The following is a 7,790-nucleotide window of genomic DNA, read 5'->3' on the forward strand; positions in this document are numbered from 1 at the left end:
ATGTTACGGTAATCCCACTGTCAGATATGCACGCACGATTATCAATTTGCGTCAAAATTCAATTAACCAACTAAATGCAATCAATAGGCCTGTTCTACTACATAGTCTATAAATAAATGTCAACTGACAGACTTCTGTCCTGCTGCATAGGGGTCAATGTTAAAGGAAACTTTAACATAGGCTACCTAAACCACAAAAGTATGAAAAAAGTGAGTCATGGTGATGTGAGTCATGTATATAGCCCACGATCCATCGGAAAGTCAAACTCAAGACTGCGTCATGTGGTCTGGTCATAGTAGGCTTTGGGGTCCGTCGGAAAGTCTGTCTTATGTCTACCTGTCTGTCTTGTCCAAGCTGGTCCTGTCCTCTCTGTCAGAGATCCATCCATATATGACTATGTGAAAGATGTTGTCTCACACACATATTGTAAAGCTGGAAAAGCATTTAAGTGAAGCTGAAAATCAGCAGTCCTTTGTCTGGCTATATCAATGCCTAAGTGCACTAATTAGGACCTGCCACTGACACAGGATATCACACTCACTGTTTCATAGTTGTTTATTCCTGTTGATAACATTCAACAGTCTATACGACCTGTTTGCATGATGTGCGATAACCTACCTCTACAAGGCCTTGCCTTGCATTTCTCTATGTCTCTTTAAAAGCTAATATGCTGCAGGTTTCCCTTCATCAGTGCAGGTTATTGGATGTATCCATGTAGAAAGGGGACATTAATACTCTTTTTACCGGCTGCCACAAGAAATAATTAGCTGTTATGGAGGCACTAAATCCAGCATTGTTAAAGTTGGAGAATCTGGAATTATATATTGTCCCACGTTAGCTTGTTTATACTCCTTGGCCTATAAAATGGCAGAAGAATGGCACAGCTTGTGGGTTTTATCTAAACACACAGGACCGTTAAAACGGACCAACACAATTACCCAACTCAACCAGCACAACTAATTACATTAAATTGGCAATCAGTGAGGCAGATGAGTGAAGCAAAGCAAGTATTACAGACTTCTCACTTAGATGTGAGAACACACACACACGCACACACACACGCACACACACACACACACGCACGCACGCACGCACGCACGCACGCACGCACGCACGCACACACACACACACACACACACACACACACACACACACACACACACACACACACACACACACACACACACACACACACACACAATGATGCAAGTGTATTTACCCTCTCTGTGTCTGTGCTTCCTTTTTCATTGGTTTGCCCAGCAGGGGGCACTCTGAGACTGGAGGAGTCTCATATTTCATTAGTGTGCTGTTTTGAAAGAGCCTAATTTGTCACTAATCCACTGCATGATCCATAGGGAATTCATGTATTATATAATCACAGGCATTTCGTTCATATCCCAAGTGTACATTTAAGTGGGTGCCTATCAATGATTGTCAACATGTCTACTTTTGTAATTGCTAACAGATCACTGACCCTGATGATACATTTATCATGGTTGCATACAGTAAAATTAAGTGTGTGCTTTTATTTGTTACTTTAGCTCTTGTTGTCCTTCTAGCTCTGTATTTGTGTACGTTTGTGAATGTGTATGAGTATGAGTATGAGTATGAGTATGAGTGTGTGTGTGTGTGTGTGTGTGAGAGAGAGAGAGAGAGAGAGAGAGAGAGGGAGGGAGGGGGGGGAGAGTTTGTGTGTGTGTGTCTCTCTCACTTTCTCTCTCTGTGCCTCTATGTGTGTGTGTGTGTATATGCCGTGAGTCTGTAATAGAGATTATCAGCTTTGCTTGCTTCCCTGGCTCAGCGCGCTTTCAGGCCCCTCTGTGTTTCCGCCGTTGTGTCTCCGATCCCCTTTAGATGGTAATGAGACCTTTCCTGGCGCAGGGGGCTCACTGAGAGCACCCAGACAAGCACACGGAGCCAAGAGAAAAGCTGCCAGCCATTTAAATCCGCCTTTGACAAAATGTCCGTCTCTGTAGCTCTTGATGTCTCCATGTCTTTTTGTTTCGACTCTCTCTCTCTCTTTCTCTCATCCTCTCATTTGTCCCTCTCTTTCTGTTTATCTATTTATTTCTCCTTCTGTCCATCAGTAGTCTCTCTTTTGTCCATTTCTCTCTCGTCTTCTTCTTATTTCTCTCCCATGCCCCTCTTTATCCTCACGGTTAGACTGACGGCATGTTTGGTAGACAGTGTGTAGATCTCAGTGTATTGGGAGTCTTTCGTGTCTGCTGCTGGACATGTCTGTCTGTCTATGAGTGTGCGTCTGAATGAAGGTATGTGGGGCTACTGTATGTGTGTTTGCAGGAGAGCGCCACCACACTGTACATTTAGGCAACACAACTCTGTGCAGCCAAAGCTCTCTCATCTGTTGCCATGGCGCTCCAGGCTCTGTGACCCTACAGGCAGAGGATGAGTGGAACTCTGGGCCTGTGTGAGCGACAGGCAGGGCCGTGGGAAGTGAGTTTTGGTTGGGGGTGCTGTAGTGGGTCATCACTGTCAAGAACATTATGGCTACACTACAGAAAAAATGCGACAAAATGTCGCAAACCACAGATTGATACTAACGCAAACAAAGTAACCGTCTGCTATCTGACGCTACACTAGTAAGGTAACAAAGTTGCTGTAGCCTTACACCGAAATCGACGGTGAACACGAGAAATATAAAACTGTTGAACACCAACATTAATAAAACGTAATAATTATTGACGCTTCTGACATGGGTGTCAAAACAGGCTAAAGACCCTATCGCACAGCATATTAGACAGAACACATTGGCTCAAAACATATGCATAACATAGGCCTACACAACGCAATATTCATAGGCTAGCCTACATTAAATTGATCCACATATCACAAATATAGCCTACAACAAATGCTGACATCATAAACGCACAGTGTAGCCTTTAACCTACACTTTCAAAAAGAAGAGAAAGAACGCTCTGAGGAGGCCACTGAAACAGGCACGCAAAAACACAGATGAATAAGTTCATCTACCTCGCTGAAGAGAGCTCTTGTTTGTGGATGGAGCTTACTCAATATCCATGCCACCTTTCACCGTGGTGCACCGAGACTCCCCGATAACACTATGCATCATTTTAAGCTGAAGATTGAGGCGGCCCGTGTTCAGCTCCTTGGGAAACTCACGGTAATATTCAGCTAGCCTACTTAATATGGCATATTGTCGTACCATAAAGCTAGCATCATAGGATATCTCCCTCAGGTTTGTTTTGTTAATTTGTTTAGTTTTTGTTTAGATCTCCCAGGTCTAATGTAGGCCTAACATTTTTTAGTGCATAATAGAATAATAGACAGGGGGACGGAGAGCTTATTTTTTTCTGATCGTGAGTGGTATGACATATAAATACGCGTGCTTTCCTGCAGGGGGTGCTGCCGCACCCCCAGCACCCCCACTTCCCACGGCTATGGCTACAGGTAGCCACCTGCTCCCCACAGCTAACATCATCAGCGTATTAGAGGAGGTCTTATCATGGAGGCCGTGGGTAATTTAGAAGTGATTATAAAACAATTAGAGAGTAATTTACAAGACTGAGAGAAGTGGTGACGATGAAACTAGAATAGAGGGGGAGGAAAGAAGTGGAATGGATGAAAACAGAAGATGAGAGAGAGAGAGAGAGAGAGAGAGAAAAGGATAAAAAGACATCGTAATGTAAACAAGCAAACAATGCATGCCACTGACTTAGAGACTAACACCAGTCTACCACGCTCATGAAAGTCATCAGTTCACATCAATAAAAGGGAAGTCCTCTAAATGCCTCACACAATGAAGCAACAGAAAGGACTCGGCCTGTTCTGAAAGCTTCTCTTGGTCATGCTCCTGAAAGCCCTGACGCACTGCGACAGTAGTCATCATACATCACGGAGGACTGTCTGCAGACGCCACACCACACTCCTCCATAGTCACCACAGTCCCTTTCAATGAAATGGCTGCATGCCAAAGAAAGGCAAAAGTGGATCCTAAAGAAAGAGACAAAGGGGTGGGGGAACAGAGAGAGATAGATAGAGAGATAAATTAATAAAAAAGAAAAAACATCTTGCCCATAGTTCTGAAGTCTACAGAAATACTGCAGAAGTGATTTGCTCAAAGGCTTGTTCTACACAGCTCCTCAGTATGATTGGAAGAGAACAGTAGGCTGAGAGCCTGGTGCCCATCAAGCGCTGGTTAATAAAGGCTGTATCTGGGAAGCCCACTGGACAGAATTAGTGTGTAAAAGAAAGAGGGATAGAGAGAAGGGTTGGGGACGGAGGGAGAGAGGGCTATTGAGTCGCTAGCTTATATCCCCACACCCTAAGGACAGAATAAATCCACACTATCCATATGAACAAATAGCTCAGATATTCACAATATCATAATGCTTTCAGCACATTGCCCTGGCCTATGTTGCTTTGCAACACCACACCACACTATGTCAATACAGAGCAGGGAAAAGCTCAAAGCCGCAGAGAGGGTCACACAAAAGCTTAACCAGAGAGGCTATCTGGTTGTTTGTTTTCATCATGCTCAGGTCTCAGGTCTCGGGCATCAGGCGTAGATCCCCTGGGGACCGAGAGAGAGCTCACGCATTAACACAAGCCATGGATCAGACTCCTATTCTCTTTCACTCTCTCCATGGTCATTTCTACTGACGTCAGCACTCTCCAAGCACTCTCCATGTAGTTTGAGGGTTCATTTAATCTCCCTTTCTCTCTTGCACACACACACATACAACACACACACACACACACACACACAAATACACACACGCACACACCAGCAAGCATGCACACACATCCACAGTCAGATGTGTAATCACACACACACACACACACACACACACACACACACACACACACACACACACTACACTGACACTTGATAACAGTCATGTAGAAAAACAGAGGTTTCAGAAAGAGACAGTATTAATTCTCAGAATGTTCAGGTTGCACTAAATGGCTGTTTGGGATGACACAAGGAGAACAGAGGAGTAGAGAAAGAGAGAGAAGAAAAAGAACAAGAGAAAGAGAGAATGGAAGGTTGAAGCAGACGAGTGGTAGAAAAGCGAGGGATGTAAAAGAAAAGGGTGTGTTCCAGGGAAGGGACGGACGTGAGGACAGCCAGCAGGTTAATCCACTCAGTATAAATCTCCCACCGCCTCCCGCTCCAACACCTCTTTATTGTCTCCCTCTCTCCCTCCCTCCCTCCTCATTCATTCATCACTCACATCCTCGCTCCCTCCCTCTTCTCTCTCTTTCCCCATATCTGTCTCTCTCTCTCTGCCCCCCCCTCCCTCCATCCCTCTCTCTCTTTGTAAATGATTATCATTTGACGCTGCATTATAAGAGAAAAAAGATGAGGCTGCACTGTGGGCTAAAGCACTGTGGCTGGAGTCGGCACCCTTCTGGAATCTTCCTTGAAGCGTGCCACCAAATCATCCGCGCCTCCTTCATTAGCTACATCCATCTTCCTCTCTATTTTCCTCCCCCCCCCCCCCCCCCCCAACCCTTTTTATTAGCTTTGCCCTGCTGGTCAGTGAGGGGAACTGCACCCATGAGGCTATGCTGTCACATGCTAGTTTTATTGTCTGTGCAGAGTGGGCATGTTTCAACTAGATGCACCGCAAAGCGGTACAGAATATGACCGCTGCTCAGTCCTGCACATTCTCTCCGCAAAAATAAATCACGCTTGTCAATTTGTCTCCATCTCCTACTACAGCCCCTTTTTGTATCTCTTACAACTTCTGTGTATGTAAATGAGTGTGTGCATAGTGTGTTTGTTTTTGTGCATGTGTGTGCTTCTCAGTGTTCAGTTCGCTTGTGAGTGTGTATGTGGGGGTAATGGGGTGTGCATGTGCATGTGTACTGTGTGTGTGCCTGTATCTTTATGTGTGTGTGTTTGTGTGCTGTGTCTTGGGTGTGTTTTTTTGTGTGTGTAAAAGCACTTGATAAAAGCATCACCAGTCTGGGCATTTCTCTGGCATTCTCCATTTCAGGAAAACAAAACTGTTTCCAGAGATTGGCTCACATACTTTTACAGGTCCTTCAATTTATAATACTCAGCACATTATGGATAAACAAAACACACACACACACACACACACACACACACACACACACACAAACAAACACACACACACAAACACAGTGAGAGACAGGTCTAGTCTGACAACGTTTCACCAGGTCTCTCTCTCTCACTGATTGTGGCTATGAAAGCCCTCTGTCTTTGATATGTTAACTGCATAGGGATTGTTGTGAGAACATTTGTGATCCTCGATCGATAAAGCTAAATGTGGTTAGCTTCTGCTTGCCTTGTGACACATTTAGCCAATGTCCTCCCTAACGTCTTTGGGCAGTTACTTGCTGAAATCTGAATTGAAGATTGTAAATATCTCCCCCAAATGTTCTCAAATAAGGCCAAAAAATACCCTCTTTGTGTTAATGTGATTGGCTACTTACATTACAGGGCAGGACTTCCAGTTCAACTCCGCCATGTTTTTTTTTTTTTTATTCCACCATGTTTAGTGTTACGAATAGTACTCTTCATCGAGTCCCCTTCAATTTCCTGTTAATGATTGGTCTCCTCCTCTATGAAGTCTCTTGTAGTTCGGTGCATTTTCACTGGCAGTGATGTAGCAACATAACATATTTTAGAAATATAACGGGTCTAAAGTCCACAAAGAGATTAATACACGTTGATTTTATTGAAAGGAAATGGATGTGGGGTCTCACAAGCTGGTAATTAACTCTATTTTTTGCAAAATGCAAAAATGCTAATCCATTGCATACAAAATGACAGTGGTCACTTCCTCACTCTATTGTCAAACAGACGATAAAAAAAGAGAGAGAGAGAGAGAGAGAGAGAATGAGAGAGAGAGGTTTATCATAGCGTGACACATCCAGCGGAACAGCTTTGGTCATATTTCTGATTGATTGGCAGCTTTAATGTGACTCTTGGGCCTGCTCTGACTCTATTGTAAGTCAGTGAGAGGGAAGAGAACTGAGAGAAATCTGCCGCATATGCAGTAAGTGTGTGTGTGTGTGTCTGTGTGTGTGTGTGTGTATGTGTGCATTGTCATCTGTTCTTGTTGTTGGCTGTGACATTTGAAGGTGTCTCCTCTGTCCCTAGATGAAAACGTCTGTCACTTCTCTCTGAAGGCTGACAGCTGAGCAGATGCTGCTTTGTGTTTTCCGCAAAGAAGTGGCACAGCCAGGAGCAAACGCTCACATTCCCTAAAACAATCTCTTATTCTGGCCTCACTCACAATATGGCAAAGCCTGTTTTGTAGACAAAAGCTGTCTGTAAGCTAATTCCACACCCTTAGCTTTTTGTTTATTCTTTTAGCTTACAATTATATAAAAGTAAGTTGTGTGTATATTTGTACAATATTTGTGTCCTTAGGATTACCAATCCATTGTTACCAATGTCCTCAATCAGTTGGGCTACAGCATGTGGATGCATTAATGCTGCTATCTCTGAGAGAAAGAGCCCATATTAGGGTCATGTTAGAATTCAAATTATGACCCTAAAGCAGTGTTTCTCAAACTTTTTTTCTGGGGACCCACTTTTTAAAAATGACAGACTATCGCGACCCAACTCGTGACTGTGGTAGTTAACAAACTAGATCAGTGGTTCTCAAACTTTTTCTTTCATTCCCCACTTTGATCAAGGGGGCATTCTCAAGCCCCACCTGTCCCTCATCGCTCTAAGAAAGTGGTAGGTCAAGCTTAAAATTGTCAAATTTATTAAAATAATGACAAGTTCTAAATATATCCTCTTCAACAGAGTTATATTAGGAAGC

Source organism: Alosa sapidissima, chromosome 16 (genome assembly GCF_018492685.1).
Source record: "Alosa sapidissima isolate fAloSap1 chromosome 16, fAloSap1.pri, whole genome shotgun sequence".
In the NCBI taxonomy this organism is placed as follows: Eukaryota; Metazoa; Chordata; class Actinopteri; order Clupeiformes; family Clupeidae; genus Alosa; species Alosa sapidissima.